The sequence below is a fragment of the Patagioenas fasciata genome, chromosome 14 (genome assembly GCF_037038585.1).
Source record: "Patagioenas fasciata isolate bPatFas1 chromosome 14, bPatFas1.hap1, whole genome shotgun sequence".
In the NCBI taxonomy this organism is placed as follows: domain Eukaryota; kingdom Metazoa; phylum Chordata; class Aves; order Columbiformes; family Columbidae; genus Patagioenas; species Patagioenas fasciata.
Genome location: NC_092533.1, coordinates 10464854 through 10482472, shown reverse-complemented (window position 1 = coordinate 10482472; position 17619 = coordinate 10464854). Strand labels below are relative to the sequence as shown.

The following is a 17619-nucleotide window of genomic DNA, read 5'->3' as shown; positions in this document are numbered from 1 at the left end:
CTTTATTAAACATGCTCTTCAGTAGCTTCAACACCCTTGGAGCTGCCAGATGCTGACCAGAGAGGTCTTATGGCACCTCTGCAAAACTGAGGCTGAGAATGGGGGAAATTTAGCTTTGCTTTGTTCGGATTTAACATCCAGCTCCTGCTTAAATAAAATTCAGGTGCCGAGTCTGTCATCTTTGATGTGGCACCCTTCACGTTGTGGGTTGGAGGCTGTCTCCTCTAGCTTCTTTCTGGTTGTACCACACAGCAGCCCTTGTCCCCTTTAAGAGTCCGGACTTTTAAAAATATATTTTCATAGTTATGTATTGGGGGGGGGGCTGTGTCTAAAGTACACTGGCCTAAAATTAGCTGTTTGGACACTTTTTAAACTATCAGAAATTAAATAGTGGGAATTCCAGATGGGCATGTGAGGTGACAATGCATAACGATGCTGTAATAAAACGAGTCCTGTTGGGGTGAAAATAAATCACGTTTCACTTCTAGTGCATAGGAACCAGCACAGTGAGTGGGAGGTATGATAGAGGAGAGACATAAGTGTGTATGCGGAAGAAATGTTTGGAGGGAAGGAGGCCTGTGTTTAGAGGAAACATGTACCCATGATAAATCACAGAATCATTTTGGTTGGAAGAGACCCTCAGTATCATTGTTAACCTAACACTGGCTCTAAACCAGGTCCCTGAGAACCTCAGGGTCAATTAGAAAGTTTTGACAGCAGCATAGTTTCACACTGAAATAACAAATTATTGCTGGTAATTAAAATAAAACACTCTACAGAAATTTAAAACTTATTAATTCAAACTTTTAGAAGTAATAAATGTTTCTAGAGAAAAGCTCTGAAGAAATTAAAGAATTAAAGGTACATCTTCAGTGTACCGTGTTTTCCACCTAGTCATGTTTTCATTTGGCTGAACTTCTGTAGATGCAGCAATGCCAGCTCCCTCGCTGTTGGACTATTGTCTTAAAATACAGACATCAGCTTGTGAGCAGTTATTTTGCTTTCCAAATCCAATTCTTTTAAATCAAACGTGTGTGATTTAAACATCAATTGTGTTCCCCTGGCTTGCATTTTTTTAATCCAGGTATCCTGCTGGTGTCACTGATATGCAAATACAAATTTTCCAGGTTGAGTGTCCCACATTTGATAATAAATTAATATAACCCTCATCTTTGCCTCAGTCACACCACATGTCTCCAGGACTTCCCAATTAATTGAAGGAAAGCCAAAATAACACTATAATTGCATTTCACCCTTTAGTAGCTTCACCTGACGCACCTCCTGCATGGGACATTCCCCCCGCAGCAGAGGTTCCGCAGCATCTCTCTGTTCAGGATACAGTTTAGCTCCTGCTATTCCCATAGCACCTGGAGGGAGGCATCTGCAACACTAAATTGTGAAGCAGGAGATTACAGAACCGCAATTACTCGAACTGGAAGCTTACAGCTCAACTGATTTGTCCTCTCATTTAAAAATCTACTTGTTTCCAAACACAGTTGGGAGAGACATAAACATGCAGCCCTCTGGCACGGGTCCAGCCAGTGCTGTGCCACACGCAGCATTGCCAGAGAGATTTTCCATTGCTAAAAAAAGATAACAATGAAATTGATATTACATCTTAACCCAGGGGTTACAAAAAGCCAAAGGAATAAATCCAGTCAGCTTCAGATAGCCTGAAGAAACGTGACCTTTTCCCTATCATTTCTAACCCAGAAGGCTGAAATGAGCACCCAATCCAATTACGTTGTATTTTTATTTACCTAATCTGCCAACAGATGGCCTTTAAATTTTCCTAATTTTGGAGATCTGCTCAGGCAGCACCAGTGACATTCCCCTGTAGGGAAGGGTTTGATGACAGCCCTGTGCAAGCTGTCACTTGGTTATTGCCTTCCCAGGCCTCCCCTCATCAGACCCTTCCCTTGTAATTACGTACATATATTTTCTTTGTTTTCCTGTTGGGTTATGGGGTATTTAAGGCAGGTGTCATGTTTTTGAGCTATGACTGTACAGTATCTAACACAACCGGAGCCTAACCCCTGGCTGGAGCTCCTAATCGCTGCAGTAATGAAAATATTTCATTTTCAGTCAAACTGAAGAGTCAGGTCTCAATTAACTGGGCTAACCAAAGGATAAACACCTAAAGTGTAGCAAAAATATTATTTAAAAGGGGTGTATTTTAAACTGAACAGAATATGCTTTTATAGCTTATGTATAAAATTATTGAATGAAGCCACGGTCCTTTCCTTGTGTCAGCTCTACTGACCACATGCCCATGGAAAGGCTCGAGCTCACAGATCTAATTGGAAACACTTCCTTTTGTTTCCCTTTTTCCATTTTTTTAGGAACATTTTTGGACGGGATCCCCTGCCTCACTCCAAGAGGAAACACCCACTACAGCCAAAGCAAAGGAGTAGGTCAGAAACACCCCTTCTGCCAGCTACAGCACCTTCCAGCAGTTAAACCACCCTTAATGCTGTGGCCTCCACCAACAACCCACTTAATACCAGGCGGAAAACACTACATACCCGCAAGGAAACATTCGCTCAGAATTCTCTAAAGTTATTTTCAGCTTCAGAGCAGAAGTGCCTGCTGAGGCCAAGGATGCGCATTTTCTGTGTTTAATGGTGGTTACAGCTGAACAAGTCACAAACTCCCTGTTGGCTTTGATCCCACTGATCTGGTTGTGCCTGAACACGATAACTCAGGACTGAATTATTCCAGTCTCTATCAGTGCATAAATCAGAATCTGTCTTCATTTCCTTAGTAAACACTCTCACAAAGCACATTTGAAAGAGTGAAAACAACCCCATTCACAGAGATGGTGGCATCTTCTTTTGCATCTTCCCCCTTGATGCACTGATTTCCTCCACCAGTCCTTGCACTGCAGAAGAAGCCAAAGGGCTGATAAAACAAGTGGCCAGCAGTCTGAGGAACTAGGAATGAGTGATGCAACTGGAAAAAAATCATAGAATCATTTTGGTTGGAAAAGACCTTTAAGATGATCAAGTCCAAAAGCAACACAGCCCAGGGAAACACAAGGAGAGGGACCCGAGGCCATGAACGTGTTGGCTTGGGGATTTAGTTCTTCTCCCCCTGTTTAGCTGGTATCAGGTACAAATGGTTGGAATTCAGGAAAAGTTCATCCCAAACTAACACACACATGTTTTTTCTTGCATGGCAAATACCAGTTATTCCAGCACTGTTCGCATGGGAGGCACATGGGGATGGAGCTCAAGGTCCCCACAAGCACCTCATCCTGGCCCCGACTGAGTCTGAGCCTTCCCCGTGCCCTGTTTCACCCTTCAACTGCATCATGCTGCTCTTCTGCAGAGGTCACACTTCCAGTTCATTGCATGGTCACAAGGAGGCTCAGGGGATGCAACAAAGGTTGAGTAGATCGGAATTTTAAAATCCCCATTTTCACAGTTTCTGTGGAAGTCCAGGGGTGTGGAACATGTGGATAGTGGAAGCCCCTTGCAACCTTGGGGGTTGAACCAGACAGTCTTTAAAAGGTCCCTTCCACCCCAAACCATTCCATGATTCTGCATATGATGCACCACAAAATACCAAGCCTGAGCGCATGAACCCTTGTGCACCCAAGGAGGGCAGGCTCCCTCATCTTTGATGCGGAGTCTGTACTTTTGGATTAGAAGATGGTTCTCCTCTTTTTAGGAAACACAGCAGCAGGGACAGTCAGACACAGCCACACACCAGCCTACCCGGCCATTCAGTTATCCCTGCAATTTTCTGGAACATTGTGATTTTGTGGGAGGATAAGGGACTGCACTTTGCTCCTGCTTTTTCAGCTTGTCACAGAGGCACCTCAGAAATCAATCTAGGCAGGTGATAAGCTCCAAACAGACTTTATTCTAACCAGAACTGTTTAGTGGAGAACCAGCTAGGAAGGGGGGTTGTCCAAAATTATTCAGCATCTGGCAACATTTAATAAACTCCAGGTTCAACAGACCAGTTGGGGATACTATTACTGTGTGACCACACAAGAATGATTATCGAAAGCATACACGCACAAAACCAAGATGTTGTCTCAGCCCGAGGGGAGGGCTCAGATCACAGACCCGCTGCTCCAAGACCACTCTGAGGAGAAATTCTGGGGGGTGCCCATTCTGGCCCAAATCTGGCTGTGGGAATGACGAGCCTGGTCCAGGAGCTTCTGTCCTCCTTTGCTGAAGACGCTGTCTGTTGAGCAGGGGTCCCACCCCTCCTGTCCCCCCAGCCGGGGCTGGTGCCCATGAGGAGTCACCATGCCCGGGGAGGGATGTGACTGTTTGTGCTGGCCAACGCGAGGACAAGGGACAATGGGGCACAAAAGGTGCCAAAGAGCCATCAACTGCCCCATTGAAAGCTCCAGATCTCATGGGGATTTGTGCAGCTGCAACTACTGGAGCTCGGTGAATAGCAAGATGAAAATTGCGGATTCTTCAGCAAATGGAAAACCGAATTTAGCTTTGCAAATAAAGGTTACAAAATTGGGTTCTGTAGCAAATTCAGGAGTGTTCCTGAAAGATTCTCTTCCCCTAGGAAGAGCAGATGAACCAAAAAATAACAGTTTAAGTTGCCTGCTACAAACGCATCCACCCAAACACACCAGGGCCCCTGAACTCCTAGTTGACAAGAAGGAATAAGAAAACAAAGCTAAAAAAAATAATAATTTGGGGGTTTTTTATGTGCAAGAATGAAGACTAACTCATGCCTGCTCAGAACTAGCTAACATCAGGAGTATAATTTGTAAGTTATTTCATCCTTACCATTCACGTCAATGAACTATATTGCTGTAGCAGCTACAGAAAGGTTCACAATGCAAATAAGTAGGTGCCTATACAGGAATGTAATATCCCCCCGGCATGGCCCAGGAGTGCAGCTGAACTATGGTGGGGAGATGGGCTACACTATAAAAACCCTGAAATTACCCAGTGACTCTTGCTTAATGTTCTGTTTTCATAGCTGAGGTGTCACCTCCTGGGTATCAGCTTCCCAAGGCAGTGGAGCAAAAAAGTGCCGTCTCTGCATTGAGTCCTTAAGTCTCCTTCCATCCTCAGCAACAAACACCAGGAGCTTTTAAGCATCATTAGGAGCTTATTTATTGCACGAAAATCTGATCTGTAGCAGAGCCACAAGGTACCAAAGGAGTTGGCTATCCTCATCTTTCAGTGCTTTGACAAACTTCACCTCATCTCTGCATAAAAGGATTCTGTACACATCCAAGTACCTTCTTCCAGACAGCTTTCTCCTCCCTGAGGCAGCCCAAAGCGGGGTTCTAATCTTCCCTTAAGTCTGGACAGACTGGATTGAAGCAGGTAATCCCCCGGATGTCATGCAACCTCCTTACAGATGCTCCAGGACCTTTCTCATCCCAGGAGAGGTTTGTGTCCCTGTGAACCTCCCCAGACCACTGCAAACTGTTATGAGCACAGCCTGGCTGTAAGAGCTGCTGACTGGGGACATTTGTCACTTTCCAACCTGGTTTGCAGAACGCAGGGGTTGCTCAGCTGCACTGCAGAGGATGAGCAAATCAATCTTTTTTTCCCCTCTCCTCTGCCCAACAGAGCCCAACTGAAAAAAATACCATTACAAATAAAATACACAGACTTCAACAAATCCATATTTGCATAAACCTGTGGTTTTGCTAACTACAAAATGTAATATAAATTACTTGAAGACACTTTCCCCTTTTCCTTGCCTTTTAGCAGAGCAAAACATGATTTACATTCTGTTTGCAGGTGAATCAAGTGGAATATTTAATTATAAATAGCACTTGTAAATATAATCCTTTCAGCAGGAATATTTGTATAGGGGAAATGAGAGAGACTTCATAATGATTTCAGTTACAAAACCTAATTAGACCTGTTTCTCATTCTGGTTCAGGCCCTGTGCAATGCTCTGGTGTAAATTTGCACTGACTCGATGAGGCCATGGAACACGCAGGAACAAACCCTCAGTAGGTGCGAGGCATCCAAACTCTACCAGCTGCAGTGATGCTACGAGAACTCTCACTAGCTGAGGATCCGTCCCCAAATAGATACAAGCAGTCCCTAGCAAAAATGAAAATTAGGTCCATTATTTTTATTTCTGGAGAGCTGAAATACACTATTTCTAAAGCCAAGTCTACATTCAACAGATTAAATATTTTTATAACTTGCCACCAAGGTTAGGAAAAGGTGGAGTAGAATGTATATCGACGCTGATAGAATTTTTTCTCCAGATAGGACAGATCATCTTCTACAGTTAACAGCATACGAGATATTATTTTTATGCTTGCTCTAATTGCTCAGTCATTATGAGATGCTACCAAGCTGGAAAGCACTGTGACCAACCAAGCTGCAGCCTCAAGGCCATCAAAACATGCTAGATGACACAAACATGGAAATAGAGATTAAAGATGACATTTAAGAGGCAGTAAGATTCCATGATAAAAAAACTGAAAACATTTCCACCCAGGGAGTTTTTTTACTCTATCTCCTGTGTCAGTGTTTGACTATCCAAGGGAATTTGAGGTGCAAATGACAAGAATCAGGAAAAAAAAAGGTTTTATACAACTAGCTCTTTTTTAAAAATTAACTTTTGAGGTTTGATATGTTTTTGAGAGTTCTACGCAAAGAAGACGAATAAGTCCTCTGCCATCACAATCCTATGTATGATACTGAATGTAATATCATACTCAGAGTTATTCTGACATCATTCTAAGAATAAATAGAAACATGTACAGCCTTAAAAATAAGATGATCTTATTTTTATCAAAAAAAAAAAAAAAGGAATATTCTTTAAAACAAACAAATCTGAGTAAAAACCAAATAACCTTTACAGACCATTATAGGCTCCAGCCATGAGCGGCAGGAGAGCCTGACTGCCTTGACTCACATGTGCAAACAAACTTCACCTGGGCAAGTAACTGCTGTGAGGTCCCACGTGGGTCTTCGAAGTGTGTCATGAAAATTCACAAAAGATAGGTGAATAGAAATCACTATTCATTTATTTATTTATTTTTAAAGCCTGGGAATTCAAACAGGTTCAATGTTCATCTCAGTTTATTTCCAGGGAGGCTCAAGGACTCCTGAAAATCCAGCTAGGCAAGTATCTTCACCAGGTATTTCTGAAGTCCAAACTTGAATTCTTTTCCCTAATAAAAGCATTAGCAATGGAAGGCACACCAAGAAGCAAAGCATCTCAGGCTGTAAGTGGGTAATCCAAGTGGTCTGGGATTACAGAAATGTTTGTATCCTCATGGGCAACAAAGCCTGTCCTAGTCTTACCAAGTCCATGTGTCAGGGAGCAGCAGCTTCCTGAAGGATCCTCTCTATCTCCTCTGAAATGCCAGAGCTGTGCATAGCTTAACCATGAGCAGAAGGGAGAATCCCAGCCCTGACAACTAAACCCCACCATGAATGATGCTTTGGGAACACCATCCTCCATTTTAAGGGGAGATAGTTTAGCTAAAGACTTGAGTTGTACAGATGTTTGTATCATGCTAAAGCTATGCCATGCTAAACAGCATGTGAAAGATTATTAAAGGTTAGCTGATTCAGAGATACCTCATGATTTCACAGGATCTGAGATAACTTAAACCAATGAAGCCAAAACACCACCAACAGAGAAAGAAGTCAGGGCTTGAGAGCCTTGTTGGCTTGGACAGGCTTTAAACACCTCATAAAAGCACCCAGCAGCTTCAGATACACATTTCTGCTTAAAAACAGGAAGCACAGGAGATAATACTGTAAAAATGAAAAAATAGTGTTGTTTCTGTCCATATATTTGTTAAATAACTAGACGAGGACAGTAAAGCTAAACAAACAGAGAGACGTTTTGATGTGCTGATTTGTAAGTTATGGAAATATCTACCATGCAACAATTATACAGCTGCTTAACTTTGGGGAGAAACGTCACCTTTTTATTAAGAAAAAGGAATGCAATTATAACTTTGGCATGAAACAATTTATCCCATACTTGGTATTTCTTTGTCAGTTTAATGCCTCAAAATTATTTATCTCTATGTTTGTTTTTGAAGGACATCTTTTCATGCCTTCGAGCCACTTTACCCATTAGTTCTCTGGAGTTCATGTCCTATTTCATTATGTTTTAATCTTTACAGTTATTAATTTGCATTTCATTTCCTGTTGTAGCAAACAAACTACCAACAAAAAAGTTATCGTAAATATTAATACAAGTCAACTGATAATCATCCAAGGAAATATTTTGCAGCAATAACAATTACCTGCATGTAAGGCAGAAAACAGCAATTTGAGTAGTTGCATAGACCAAAACACTTCAAGCTGAGGGCATGGTACCTTCCCAGAAGCACAGACTGGGCCATCACAAAACAGCACTTAAAATTAACAACAACTTGCCTAAAAGAGAAACTGCCTGGAGAAAGAGCAAAACCTGTTTGGTAAACAGGTGAATAAAACCCATCAGAAGTTGGGCTACTTTATCTTCTCCACAGTATCTGTTTAGTACAACCAACTGCTTAACTAATACCATGGCCACAACACTGACTTACAGAAACTTGTAAAACAGTAAACCGAACAAATAAAAAAAACCGCCAGAAATAACAACAGACAAGGCAGATCAGGCTTCCCCATCCACCCATTGCCTTTGCCACCAGCTCCCAGTACTGCACCACAGGAAGGCCAGTTTGGGAGAGGTTTGCTCAGACTTGGCTTAAACAGAGAAAAACTTTTAAACTTACTCAGAGCTGGACTGTCATCCGCAGGCTTTGAGCTTTGCTTTTGCTGCCTCAGGCTAATTCACCACCAAGCTGCCCTGCAGGGACAAGTCCAAAGAAACCAGCAACAAAACCTCTTCCACATCTCTAGGAGAGTTGCCTTGGCTCAAAAGGATCATGTAATTTTAGAGGTGGATAATCACCCTCACTAGATTAATACAAGGCAGGCTTGTAAAAGCATGTTAGTTTTAATAGAAGAAAGTACTTAGTAACTCAAAATGTGTGAGTAGAAAGCCCCAGCTTTGCCTAGTTCTGTAATTAACCTCCTGCAGACACCCAGTGTGCTGCGGAGGACTTAGAAGGGGAGAGGACTGCAGGAGTTGCTCGTTAAAAAGCCTCCATGAAAGAGAAGAAGGGAGCTTGGGAACTGGCTTTTCAGCTTGGCTGTTTGTAACTCTGCTTGTTGGCCTCAGACAAAGTCCCCATTTTATCCACCATAAACCATATTTCCTGGCTTGGTTATTATTATGTGTCCCCAACGCCCAGTGATGGTTTTTGGGGAGGAAACAGTCACCATGGAACCATGATATTCGGGTTTTGAGCAGAGCCTATAAAAGCCTGGTCCAGACATTCAGCTCCCTGGTGTTTGCAAGAAGATTGTCTCTAATTCCTCACACTTCTTGCACCTTTGTAAAAGTTCCAGCTACTTGTACCAAATGGCCCATCTAAATTTGCTTCCCCAGCAGTTACATCTCCTGTCCATCCATCAGAGCAACCTGCTCTTCCAGACGTGCTGCGTGCAGGTGAAGCAAGACAGCTATATGGGCTTAACACTCACAAAAATATCAATGAGACTCTTTCCTTTATTGTTTTCCTCTCCAGTTCCTCAGGTTTTTCATGTTTCCACACCTTTTTTGACAGGGACCAGCCCTCCACCACCCACCCAGGCTTGGGGGACTCTTTGCAGCTGCTTTTATTTGCAGCAGTCAAACAAAAGAGCTGTCATTGGGACAAAATATCCTAAATGAACTTCTGAGGATCTCACAGGACTGAGCCTTGCAATAAAAAATTAAGAGCTTCAACCTGGAAAATGGAGCCTTCCTTGATGAGAGACCTGAGATAATTTACTTTAATAATTAACTTAGAAAAGCCTTGGAGCTGACCTTTTATATGAGCACTGGCCTCATGGAGTTCCCTCTTGCAGGAACAGGAATCCGTTTCATTGAGTTTTCAACATTAGAGTAATTCCATTAATTTTCCCCATTTTCTGTGAGGAAGAGAGAGGGCAGAGGTGAGCAAGGAAGAAGTCCCGTTGCCCTGCAGACCCATGGAAAGAACAGACCTGTGTTCTGCCAACAGTACAATATCCCAAAGAATTGGAAAAAACAGTGCTGACTCAATAGGGACAAGAGCAACCGCCCATCAGATGAGTACATTATGACTTTAAAGGAGAAACTATTGTCAGCCACACAGGAAAAACTGGGGCTAATGGATTCAAATAACAAAGCACCCAGAAATTAAGTGGAATTTTGCAGCTGCACATTTCCTGCTGAGCAAAGTCGGTTTCATGGCTGCCACCTCCCTACAGATAATATTCTCTTCTCCAAAAAAGAGGACTTATGCCCAGGACATTTTCTAGATGTGCTGGCTTGCCCCGGTGTTTGTTGTTTAGTGCTGCAGCCTGTGCCAGGGGCTGTCACCAGCCCGTTTTCCATCAGCCTTGTCCTGGGGGAGCCCACGTGTGGGAAGAGTCTCAGCAGCTTTAGTGAATATTCACATTGCCTAAAATAAATCCTCTGTTTCTCTGTTTTCCAGAAGAACAGGACAAATTCTGCTCTTGCTAGGTGAAGTCTATAGCAACCTCTTTACAGTCGCTTGAGTTTTGCTGGGTTTTAGAGTGATGTAACTGGAAGCAAGGAGGCTTTAGCTGACAGATAAAACAAAGTTTGGCAGAGCCATCCCAGATTCTGCAGCAGCTTCTCTGATTCACAGGTGAGAAAAACACACAAGAAAAGCTGAATCGAAAAGATGAATGTATCGAGCAAGATGAAGCAAGAACTAAAATAAGAGAAGCACACATCTGAGAGTTAGGCAACAAACAACAGTCTCATCCCTACTTTATGATCTCTAATCCAAGATGAGTTAATTCTTCTTCTCCCTCTTCCCAAGCTCATTCAAGGAAATCTGGCACAAGGGATGATTTTGTAGCATCAGCACTGAGAGGGAAGGCAAGGCCGCTGTCCTGACCAGCTTAAATGTTAAACAAATGCACAATACCCACCTTAATCGCCTTCATTTTTGCTTTCTTCCTGCCTTCCTTTTTTTTTTTTTTTTTTTTGTCTCTGTCCAATCTATTTCCATGGATTCTGAAAACCTTGGAAAGAGCTTAGGTTTTTAAGCTGTTAAAGCTGCTCCCAATCCTCTTACCCCTGTCCTCCCTTTCTTTCTGTTGAACCCACACCCAGCCCTGCCTGGCTGTGGCCTCTTGTTAACTGCGGGCTCTCCAAAGAGGCTTTCCTGAGCTGGTACTGGGCTTAGTGGAGCCCTGGATCGTGACCAGAGCTCCAAAGCACTACAAGAATCTCAACTAGAATAGATTTCTTCAATCCAAATTTTGGTGACAAAAAGCACCTATTTTATAATCGTCATGGAATTCTCCTTTTTAATTCTTTACTGCCATGACACTCTCACAGTGCAGATTTATACCTAATCAGTAGTATTCTCTACTCAGGTTTGAGCTCTAAGTGGTGCAGAAAGATTAATTCCCTTTGAACCATTCTTCCTTTAAGGTGGGGGAACCATGTCCATCATCTTCAGCAGAGGCTGTGGTCACTGAGGTGGTGGGAAGCAGCTGCAGTTCCCCCCCCCCATCAATATTCAAAATTCAAACACATGGGGCGACTTTGGCTCGTGAAACCATCGTTAGTAATGATGCGTCAAAAAGTTTTTTATGAGTGCATGATAAAAGTAAACAGGACACAGTAATAATCAGGTTTTATTTATTGCGAGGTATAACACCACTGTTGTCAATTTCACAAAGTGACTTTGAAGGAACTTTTTAAAAGGGATACTGAGAACATTTCCCCCCTCCCGCTTGCAAACAACCGTAACCATTCTTGATAGCATTTCTAAAATGACAGGTACAAAGAAACAGAGACTGTTGTTTTGTGTCAAAATTGCTTTATGGCACCATATTTTTCCCTTGTTTAAGCCAGCACCACTCATTTACAACATTAAACAATGTGATTTATGTACTTTAGCAGAGCTTACTACATTTAAATGTTTTAGGCATTTCATTTTTACTACATACCTTGTTCCAATATAATCAATGTGCTTTTTTCTTGGGCTGTGATAGGAATGCAGTTGTGTTTTATAGCAAAATCAATATAAGAATTAATGGGTGACGAACAAAGTAAATTGTAAAAAGTACAGAGGGGTTGTGAGATCTTTTTTGCTGTATCGATTCCATTAGCATTAGGTTGCCCAGTTGTGCACAGATTCATATTTGATAAGCAAGCAGCAGACTTCATATTCTGCGGAAGATAAAATGGGCGAAGTTCAGCACTGAAATAACTGTGCCAAAGTCACTGAGGTTAAAGCAAGAATGAAGACGAGCCAAGGTGGACGCTGAAACACAATGCACTTTAGAAGCAGCAGCTGTAAACATCGCATGGTCGTGAATGATGCCACTTCGATTTTTATTAAAGGCTGTGATACTGGAGAGATGACATTCTTGGCTGGTTTATACTGCTTGGTTATATATTTTCTGATTAATTTAAAAAAAAAATTAAAAAAAAAGATGAGAAGAGAACGTTACTCCCAAGTTTTCTTGCTAGGAGATGAAAAGCAACATTTAAAAAAAAATGCATGTAACCTAGATTTCTTAATAAAGACATAAACAGGCAGGAGCTCTAGCAAGCTACAAGCAATGCAATCTAGAAGATGTTTTTTTGTTTCCTTTGCCATCTTTTCTTTTCTGAGTTTTACTCTTACTCTTGACAACAATACAAGTGCTAGGATTCAGAAAGGCCCCCCTCAAAATACTCCTAGAGCCTATTTCTCTCCTGGATACTCCTGACCAAACATCAGGAGACAGAAAACATCATGACATCTTTTATCTGCCGCCATTGTTGTCACCATGACCAGACAGCGAGATGCTTCTTGCCCAGCGCAGGGTCCCAGGCTGAGCCAGCACCCACACACGCAGCACCCGCTGCCCAAGGGACACCCAGCAAGTGATGGGTTCACAGCTCCTAGGCTCCTCTTGGGTCCCCTTCTGGCTTTGCTTTGCTATTAGGAAAAGTGTGACCAGCAGGTCGAGGGAAGTTGTCCTCCACCTCTACTCTGTCCTGGCGAGGCTGCATTTAGAGCACTGTGGCCAGTTCTGGGTTCCCAGCTTAAGAAGGACAAGGAGTTACTGGAGGGAGTCCAGTGGCAGGGCACAAAGATGCTGAGGGATCTGGAGCACCTTTCTTATGAGGAGAGACTGAGAGAGCTGGGTCTGTTCAGCCTGGAGAAGAGAAGGCTGAGAGGGGATCTCATCAATGTTTATAAGTATCTCCAGGGGGGTTGTCAAGAAGTTGGAACAGACTCTTTTCAGTGGTGCCCAATGACAGGATGAGGGGAAACAGGCACAAACTGAAACACAGGAGGTTCCATCTGAATATGAAGGGAAACTTCTTTACTTTGAGGGTGCCAGAGCACAGGAACAGGCTGCCCAGAGAGGTTATGGAGTCTTCTTCTCTGGAGACATTCAAACCCACCTGGATGCATTCCTGTGTGATCTGCTCTGGTGAACCTGCTTTAGCAGGTGGGTTGGACTGGATGATCTCCAGAGGTCCCTTCCAACCCCAACCAGCCTGTGATTCTGTGATTTGGTGAGCATGTTCCTACCACCTCATCCGTGGCTTCCTCGCCTGCAAAATACAAGCTGCTACCCGCAATGCTGATACACTCAGATTTGCGGAAAACTACCAGATTTGGATCAAACATGTTTGCAGACACCTTTCCAAGTGTCCAGTTAATGCTAACTATTGCTTAGCAGTCTGGTTCGTATTTCTGTTTCACAGCCTGTTTCAACAAATTGCAATGATGAACTTCCACACTTAGAAGCATCTATGATCATTCTTATTCTGAATAACAGATTAGATGCATCTGTTCATTTTGCCACATTACTTTTCAAAGCTATGACCCAATAAAGCAATTACTGTTCAAATCAGGCTCTAGATATCTTCCACAGCCAACAGTAAAGTATTCAGTGGTGCTGTAGCATCTGTTACTATTCTCATCTTCTCCCTTTCCTTTGGGAACATCCTTTTCATTTCCATAACCATCAACAGGTTTTAATAGATCCCAGCAAACAGGTTCAAGAATGGTAGTCGTGACACACATTTTTCTGCAAGAATATTATCTTCCAAATGTTCAAAATCATCTCTACATGGAACCTTTTTTGTTCACTCTTTGTTATTTGAAGTCTGAAAGTTTATCGCTCTTCAGGATGTACTTGGAGCAAAAGAATTTAATTATATTCTATTTCAAAACAAATTGTTGATACAGACTTGAAGTGTCAGTAATTAGATACTTTCACAGGGCACATTCCATTATCACTGTCATACTTAATGAACATTTATTTGAACAGTATTGCAGCTACCCCGGAACCAAATACAATAATAGATGATGTGATTGGTAAGATTCACCCATTGCTCTCATATTTAAAGTAACGAGCTCTAGAGAAATTTCTACTCAAATGCAGAGATTTAGATGGCAAGGATTAAAACGCTGGCCTTAATGAAATTGGTAATAAAATACTCATTGACTTCCCAGGGTTTAAATAAAATCAGTTCCTTGCGCGTAAAGATGATTAGTGACATAAACAAAGTATTAAATAAACAATTATTATGGGCTCTAACCTGGCACAGAGTGCCAAAAGGGCTAACATAGAAAGACCCTATTTATTCGATCATGAACCCCCTAACCTGGTTAAAAGCACGTGCTATGTACACCAAATATGCACAACAGCACTCAGCAGAAAGCCTACACACACAACCCCATATTTCTGTGAGTCCTGCCCATTTCAATACATCTGGAGAAGGGGTTGAGGTCCCCCAGCCATCGCTACCGCAGGAAGACAGGGCCTGGGAGCAGATGTCTTCTGCCACGTCCACCACACCCTTCCACCAGCTCCAGCCCTGGCAGGGAAAGGGCAAACCCTGGGCTGACAGCCCACATGAGCTTCTGCTGGGCCCCATTCCCCCTCCTTGCTCCTGAACCTCCCGCCTGCTGCGGTCCTCACATCCCCAGGATTTTGGGTTGTTATGCCATGAACTTCCACCAGGTCATTTCTGGAGCAAAGCACACAAAATTCTGCAGATCTTTCTAATTTAACAGAGGTAGGATTTTTTTTAAAAAAGTACTTTTTGTCTTTTTTTTTTTTTTCAAGAGAGCAACATATGCAAATAACATAATGAATTTTTTATTATTCCATTAAAATACTGCATAATTATCCATCTATATTTTTGTCATTTTGATTCCTTTTTAAGTTGTTGACGACTTTAGATACACAGGGTACTGCTTAAACCATGCACCACCAAGCATAGTGATTGCCAATCTCATAGCACAGGATTTTATGATTCAAGTGTTATTCAATAAGGCATGGACTAAATTTAAGCTTGCTTAGTGAGGCTGCTTTGAGGAAGCACCAGCTGAAGTATCCACCAATATGCAGCGACCTCAGCCCCCAGCAGCTGGAGCATTCAAAGGAAAGTGCAAGCATCATTATGGGCTAGATATTAAAGACAGTGTGCTTTCAACACAGCTCGCTTCACAAAGTCTTGGGTAAATAGAATTTTCTGTTAAGAAAAAAAATACTGCCTTATTGGTGAAGTGATGTGCTACATCTGGAAATTAGAGGGAGCTCCACAAAAAGCTTTCGTTTCAGTCCATTTACTGCAATGGAGGAGGAGCCAAGGTCTTTATACTACATAGACTGATTGAAGGAATGTGTTACTATTTATTAATAATGAGGTGCCTTTCATGATCATCAAGCAAGGAAAACACCCTCTACTTTTTCAGACATAGCTCTTCAAAATACATTAGGAGACATTTTTGCCCAGCATACCAAGAATTATCCTTTTTATTTAATTAGGCATTAATTTGAGCGAAAGATCATATTTGCTTGTATTTCTGGTCAGTGGAAAATATCCCGCTAGGTTGTAGTGACATGGTGGACAAAGGCTCAGCTCCTTAAGAGAGAGGCAACGTGACCTTAGCACCACAACAAGTTCAGAAATGCGCTTGCATTTTCAGTGGCTTTTGGCTTTATTTTGGCTCACTGCATGGTCAAGAACATCTGCTGCAGCCAGTCCATCTTAGATGCCAAATGATAACTCATGCATTATCAGCAAAAACACATAATAATGAAATTTTCCCTTATTTTACCTGAGCAATATCTTTGCTTCACCAGTGATTGGCGCAGCATTTTCAGAGCCTTCATCTTGTGTGTTCCTGCTCTGGCAGGGGGATTGGACTGGATGATCTTTTGAGGTCCCTTCCAATCCCTAACGTTCTGTGATTCTGTGAAAATTCAAGTGAGGCTGGTCAAGGGATTCAAAAGTGGCTGGGCACAAGGTGACGAAGGAAAGCAGAAAGCACAATCTCATTACCCTCATTTCCTTAAAAAATTAGGTCTGCAAGGAAAAAAAATACATATAAAAATACAAAATACATAAAGGAACTCTACAATAACAGCTATCTGAATATGCAGAATGTAACCCACAGGCTCCTTTTCCCTTAAGTAAAGAAACTGTCAGATAATGGCCAAATAAATCAGTCAGTGTTATCAGCCACGGCTGCTGCCCATGCCTGTGAAGTGCAATGTAAGCTCGGCTCCAAGACTTATGAAGCACTCCAAAATTCAGATTGTTCTCCACGAGGCATGCTGAGATCTGGATATCATATTTCACTTTTTAATTAAAATATATTTTTCACTCCCCATCTACAGAAGGAAAAACAACATAAAAGTAATTGAGACTTCACGTTTCACATGTCAAATCATGATAGCTCTTCTTATTCACTGGCATGCCAAATAAGTACTTATAACAAGATTCACCATCAAAAGCAAGCACCCTCCTTTCCAAGGATGACGGAATTAGGCTTAGATAAAATAGGAACCAACTCATGCTCAAAATGAATCCTGGTGTCAGGCTGCTGCACCTTTGCAAAGTCCTTCATCTCTCTAAAACCTGCCATACTTCATTATAGTATATGGTGAAATGCACCAGCCTCTCCAGGCATTTCACAAAAATTACCTACTAAAGCAGACAGTATTCAGAAATTAATGTCTTTAGTACCCATGAGCAGGACTGAGTCATATATTGCAGGCTGTAATTTCAAGGTCTCATTCATCCCTCCCTGGTATGAAGTATTTTGCTGTAGCCTTATTGTGCAGAGCTTTTACTTCTGTGGGCTTCTCTGCCACTAAGACACTGTTAAAAGCATTAAAAGCAAATAAAGAGAAGAAAAGGAAGTTGTTTCCTACATATGGGAGGCACTAAGGGTTGGAAGAGATATGAAATCACAGGACATGTCCCCAGCAATGGAGGGACTGGTCTTGTGGCACAGGAGGGTCGTGGTCCTCATAGGGATGGACTTCATGAGGGCCCAGCTAGAAAACAAGGCTTAAATTTCCCTTTTATACACACACATAAACAACAATAAAAATTAAGCTCCAACACATGTTTTTATTCTTATAGGGATTTTTAACAACCCTTCTGTTGCTGGGGCGGTGGGAACCCATCACCCTGGGATGATATTCTCTTTTAAAACAGCGCAAAACTTACTGCAATTAAAAATATACCTACCTCTGCTATGAAGCCTCGCCAACTACAGCAGTAATTTGGTAGTATGTGCTCTGCAAACTTAGAAAATACAGGACTGAATGATGC

At 42.2% G+C, this 17619-nt stretch overlaps 1 long non-coding RNA gene across 1 annotated transcript; it reads right to left on the bottom strand.

Annotated features, from left to right (window-relative positions):
* Positions 1-11700: 11700 nt before the first annotated feature.
* On the bottom strand, positions 11701-16477 carry LOC139829112 (uncharacterized). Its single transcript, XR_011741387.1, has 3 exons — positions 16115-16477; positions 13441-13593; positions 11701-12443 (listed from the first exon to the last, which is right to left on the bottom strand). It is a non-coding gene; the product is annotated as an uncharacterized lncRNA (long non-coding RNA).
* Positions 16478-17619: the final 1142 nt, after the last annotated feature.